At 45.7% G+C, this 6,000-nt stretch overlaps 1 protein-coding gene across 3 annotated transcripts in view; it reads left to right on the top strand.

Moving 5' to 3' along the window:
• The first annotated feature begins 8 nt into the window (after positions 1-8).
• The window catches only part of Pgs1 (phosphatidylglycerophosphate synthase 1), a 29,135-nt gene continuing 23,143 nt past the window's right edge, over positions 9-6,000 (top strand). For 2 of the 3 annotated variants that reach the window (XM_048797670.1, XM_048797669.1), the window contains exon 1: positions 9-247. The gene's annotated coding sequence lies outside the window, so the exon portion shown is untranslated. The remainder of the gene's footprint in view (positions 248-6,000) is intronic. The other variant, XM_048797673.1, reaches the window with a different exon arrangement.

The following is a 6,000-nucleotide window of genomic DNA, read 5'->3' as shown; positions in this document are numbered from 1 at the left end:
GGGCGCACGGCCCTCGCAGCCCGGCTCGAGAGGCTGTTGGGCAATCCTGAGTCAGTGGCGCTCGGGCGAGGGAAGAGGAACCGCCGAGAGCCCTGTCACGCTGTTCAAGGGCCTGCGCTCTGGAAAAGTACTGGAGTGAGTTGTGTCAATGGTGAAAGGGGCTCGTGGTCTTGGAGAGCAGACACTGGCCAAGAAGGCGCCGGCCTGAGAGGCCTGCTGCTGTCGCTGCTGTTGAAGGAAGGGAAAGGTGATTCTCCTGTGTGCAAATGGATTTCTTATTAGGGACATTTGGCCCTTATGCTCGATCCCCAAGAAAAGGTCTTCCAACTGCATCCTGTAGTTGAGGTTGCATTGTCTTAGGCGTCCCTAGGCTGAGATGGGGCCTTCTTGCTTGTGGGACAGAGACCCGCGTTTCAGTTATGTTCTGATTCTGGGTATGGAGGGGAGCTTGTTCTTATTGAGTAACTGCAAGATTTTCAGCAAAAACTGAAGTTTGGTTTAGGGGAACTTTTAGGTGATAGAATCAAGGCAGGAAGGAACTCTTGGAAGCCTACTGATCAGAAGGGCCCAGGTTTCACAATAAGACACCCCCTACCTCCCCACACTCCAGGGGGAGCTGGAGTGTAGAAGAGGTAGTAGCCTCTGTATTTTCCGTAATTGATGCTTAGCCAGAGACCTGTCATTCCATTGGGTCGTGAAGTCAGATGATTTGTCTACCCCCCTGGCATCAAATTACTGAGAAGTTTGGTTTAAAGTTTCAAAACATGTTCTACCATCAAAGACAGGCTGTTTAGGTAGGCCCCTTTGTTATGCCCTTTCATATGTTCAAACTGTGAAAACCATGTTATTAATCTATGTTGTCTTTGGAATTGATTACTTGGGGCAGTTTCTACAAATTGTTTAAAAATATATATATAGTTGTAGATGGATACAATGCCTTTTATGTTTATGTGTTGCTGAGGATTGAAGTCAGTGCCTTCCACATGCAAGGCGAGTACTCTATCACTGAGCTACAGGCCCAGCCCCTACAAGTTGTTTTTAAAAAGGCATTTCTCTTGAAAGAGAGAGAGAGAGAGAGAGAGAGAGAGAGAGAGTGTGTGTGTGTGTGTGTGTGTGTGTGTGTGTGTGTGTTGAGAGGCAGTGCAGGTATGGGTAGAGTCTAAATTAGTTGACTTCCCAAAGTTTTTTGTAACTGGTGTCAATGGGATGTAGTTTGTGTGGCTCCATATTTCTTCATGATTAAGTTGGGAGGGAGCCAGTTGTTTCTCTGAGTCAACAGTTTAATCAAAAGCTCAGTTTCTTGGGCATTAAGACAGAAGTTCTTGTTTTATACTCCTTGGAAATAATACCTATGGTAGAATTGAGGATAAATACTTTGATCAGTGTTGAGTGGTACTGTAGGTTTTTGACCTGTCCTTTGCCTTGTATGGTTTGCAGATTTCTTTTCTTTTTCTTTTGGTACTGGGGATAAGACTGAGCCATATCCCCACCCCTTTTTAAAACTTTTTTTTTCCCCCAACCCCCCTTAAAACTTTTTTTATGTTGAGACAGGGTCTTACTAAGTTGCTGAGGCTGACATTGAACTTGTGGTCTTCCTGCCTAGCCTCTCTGGTTGGCTGGGATTACTGGTGTGTGCCACCGTGCTAGGACTTGCAGACTTTTTTTTCTGGCTCTTTGTGGCCTGGGTGTTTGGAGTTATTCATGTCTGTCATGGCCACTCACCCACTGTTGGCTGCTGACTTTCATTTCTTCTCCATTGTTCTGCTGCACCTCCCAATTCCTCATTCCCCAAATGATGTGGTTTCTTGTAACTCTCTGATCATTGATTCATTGATAATAGTTCTGTGTAGTCATGAGCTCAAGTTATTTTAGATTTCAGCTTGCCAGTCTGACTCAACATTGAGGGTGGGGGTGCTGGTGCATCCTTGTGGCTAGCAAGAGGAACAGTGCTCGTTGCTTTTACTGCCGTGGTTTCCTTTCAGGCTTAGAAATGGCTGTAGAGACAGAGAACTCTACTTAAGGTCATTTCTAATTAGTGATCTCGAAATACTGTTATTTCCTCTTAAGCAAGCATCTGACTCATTACCATTAGGGAACTCTGGATAATTCATTTATTTGTCACGTGTACAGAGCACTGCTGTGCTAGGTACCAGGGGAAGCAATGATAAAGATATAGCCCTGCCTTCAAGATGGCCAAACCCATGAACAGTGACAGGAAAGTAAGGTAGAAGGGCATGGTGGTACGTGGAGGCTCCTGGAGGCCACAGAAAGCTTCCTGGTGCTGTAATTGAGCTGTTTTGAAGGAGGAGCAGGAGTAGGCAAGGTGAAGAAGAGGGGGAGTGAGTGTTCAAGGAAGGAGTGCAGTGGCAGGCAGTTCCCAGATTCCATACTCAGTGTCATTTCTAGGAGCTGATGTGAGTACTCTGTAAGCAAGAGGAGAGGACTAGAAGCCAGCCAGCCCTCTGGGCCAAAAGACCCAGGAGGCAAGTTCTATCTCTCAAGTATGATTTCTTTTGCTCATGGTCCAGACCTGAGTGTCAGGGTTCATGAAGTCAGGAGCAGTGGGAGTAAAAGAGGGTTGGATTTAGTCAGCACTGCTTAGGGGTGTAGGGGATGCTTTAGTGACTGTGGATGGTGGCACTTCATTGAAACAGGGAGTGAGAAAGAGGACCAGGCCAGGTGAGGTGGCGCATGCCTGTAATCCCAGCAGTTTGGGAGGCTGAGGCAGGAGGATCACAAGTTCAAAGCCAGCATAAGCAACTCAGTGAGACCCTGTCTCTAAATAAAATACAAAAAATACAAAAGGCCTGGGGATGTGGCTCAGTAGTTAAGTACCCCTGGGTTCAATCCCTGGTACCATTAAAAAAAAAAAAATAGGACTAGGTTTGGGGATGGTGAAAAGGTCATTAGGGGCCCATTAATTAGTATCCAGGTGCGTGAGATGGAGATGTTCAGTGGGCTGTGGGAGAACTGAGAACCGGAGCTCAGGAGAGGGAGATAGCTTCAGATAGTTGGAGTCAATTGGCTATACTGAATGAACTCCTTGTTTGGAGTAGGTGAGACCTACTGGGAAATGGGTCAGGAGGCCCTAGTTTCTAATTTTTTTCTTTTTTTGGTACTAGGGATTGAACCCAGAGGCACTTAACCATTGAACCATATCCCCAGCCCCTTTTGTATTTTATTTAGAGAAAGGATCTCACTAAGTTGCTTAGGGCCTTGCTAAGTTGCTGAGGCTGGCTTTGAACTTGTGATCTTCCTGCCTTAGCCTCTTGAGCCACTGGGATTACAGGCATGTGCCACTGTGCTTAGTCCCAATTCCTAATCTTGACCTTGCTGGCATATATGGAAATATTTTCTCTGTGACCTTTTTCCTCCCCCTCCCCCTTTTAACTGATTTTAGTGTGAACTACATGTGCAATAAAGTCTTTTTTTTTTTCCCTGTGGTGTTGGGAATTGAACGCAGGGCCTTGTGCACATGAGGTAAGCACTCTACCAACTGAGCTACATCCCCATCTCTGCAATAAAGTCTTTATTTTTGAATGTAAATCCCATTTTCTCTATTCTACATGCATGAGTGAGTGTGTGTGTATGTGTATGTTGGAGCTGGTGGGGCTTCCTCACTTTCCTGAGTTGTAATGGGAAGCAGGTAACCAGTGTACGGTTCTTTTTTTTAATGTGGTGTTGAGGATCGAACCCAGTATCTCACACGTGCTAGGCTGCCCCAGCCCCCAGTGGATACTTCTTTAATTAGGTTTTATTACCGTGAAATTGGCAAGTCCTAGTCAGTTGTTTAACTTGTCAGTAGTTTGTTTTCTAAGGAATCACCAGATTTTCCAAAATTACTTTTGAATTTTCTGATGTTGGGATGCAGTCCTCTGTTATGCATTAAGAGTTTGGATTAGGGCTGGGACTGTAGCTCAGTGGTAGAGTACTTGCCTCGCACAGGTGAGGCACTGGGTCTGATCCTCAGCACCACATAAAAACAAACAAACAAATAAATAAATATATTGTGTCCATCTACAACTGAAAAAATATTTAAAAAAAGAGTTCAGATAAACCCACTCTTGGTTTACTTATAGCAGAAGAATGGATAGAACAGGGATAATTTGGAATCAAAACATCATTTTCTCAGTAATTCAAATTAGTATTTTTTGTTTTTGTTTGTTTGTTTGTTCCTGGGGATTGAACCCAAGGGTGCTTTACCATTGAACTACACCGGCAACCCTTTTTAATTTATTTTTTGAGACAGGGTCTTAATTGCTCAGGGCCTCACTAAATTGCTAAGGCTCACCTGGAACTTGTGATTCTCTTGCCTCAGCCTCCTAAGTGGCTGGGATTACAGATGTGTGCTACCACACCCTGCCCAAATAATTCAGATTTGATCTTGTTATGCATTGGAGTAAGCTTAGTAGTTGGCTGACTTTCTCAGCTGTAGCTTCATTAAGTTATTATTGACATGAGTGTCCCTGAGCATTGTAGCTGGACTGAATTAGGCCCAGTCAGTTGTGTAGGCTAGGCAGATGGAAAACAGCCGGGGATTAAAATGTTCTGATAGGTAATCCTCTTGTAAATAGCGTGATCTGATTAATGTAAAGAGTCAGAGTCAGTTCACTACTGCCTGTAGTCAGCCTGGCTGCAGCCCTTTGGAGTCGCAGAACATGTGACTGGTTCTACTTGGGCACTTTGATGTGCCGGGTGCACTTGGCTACCCTGGGGCGTATTGTGAGTTATAAATATATTTTAGATCTCTGGGCCCCTAGTGGAATGGACTTCCTTTGGCTGAGCCAGGAGGAGAGTCATCTGGTCAGCCTGTAGCCCAGTGCTGGCAGCCCTGGCCTCTCACGCCGCCTTGCTGGGGGAGTTCAGCAGGCCATCGGTCTTTGGTAACCTACGGGAATCCACATCATTTCCCTTACTTGGGTTCAGGTCTTGCGTTAGTCAGGAAGGGCTGCCTGATGCTAGGGTTGCAGGAAGTACGGGACCTTGGTGTAGTTTTTCAAGTCCTTCTCAGGAAGTGTTATGACTGTTGCTTGTTTCTCATCAGTTCACTTTTTATGTTTAAACGTGTATGGACGAGGTGGGGGTGGGGTTTTCTTAAAAAGTAGTTTCTGAAAATACAGCAGTCCAGAGAGTTCAGTTTCTGTTAAAGACTTCTTTTTTATGTCATTTTGCACAGATTTGGATGGGATCCAAGCCACAGAGTTTGTCCCACGAATCTTATGGTTTCAGCAGAGCTTGTGGACCCTTAGAGCATGACTCTGAGCTCACTCAGTGGGATGCTTACCTAAAGCCCCATGTGGGGGCAGGGAATATGACCCCTGACTGTCATGGGCTTGTGAGTGGGTCTGAAGACAGTCTTCCAGCTTCACTGTACTCTTTGTTCAAAAACCTACATGTCCTCTTTGGAAAAGACCCTGAGAAATGAGCCTACAACTTGTGTTCCTTTGGTAGTGGGTGCCATTAGGTACTGCAGTTCCATGGGAAGCAGACGTGTGTCCCAAGGTGTACTTCTAGGGCTCAGTGAACCTCCAGGCACATCATTGCACATCTAGAGGAGAGACGAGTTGTGCCAGTGTTTTTCCATGAGACAGCTTTAGAATGTTTGGTGAGATGAGAAACCCATTTCCTCAGAGAAGGGACAGACATTTTTTCCTGTTTTCCCAGAGGCTTTTGTAAACAGGTATGCTCCATAGCCTCTCAGCTGCACAGATTATCCTGAACTCAAGTCTCACTGCTATCTCCAGGCTTCTCTTAGGGGGTGTTAAGGGAGTGTGTTGTCTTCCTGATGGGCCAGGCAGACTTTACTATCCTCGCTTGGTGGCTGCCCCTATCCAGGAGCTGATGGATAAGGGCTGTGCACTTGCTTCAGGTGGCTGAGATGTGGGTTTTCCTGGAGACAGAGGGAACTTGGTGTACCGCTCCTTTCAGACTCATCATGCCCACTCGCCAAGGCCCCGTCTGGGTGAAGAAATGGATTCCCAGATAGGGGGATTTATCTGC

Source organism: Marmota marmota, unplaced genomic scaffold (genome assembly GCF_001458135.2).
Source record: "Marmota marmota marmota unplaced genomic scaffold, marMar, whole genome shotgun sequence".
In the NCBI taxonomy this organism is placed as follows: Eukaryota; Metazoa; Chordata; class Mammalia; order Rodentia; family Sciuridae; genus Marmota; species Marmota marmota.
Note: the sequence above shows the minus strand (reverse complement) of the source record. Positions and strands in the feature narration are given on the sequence as shown.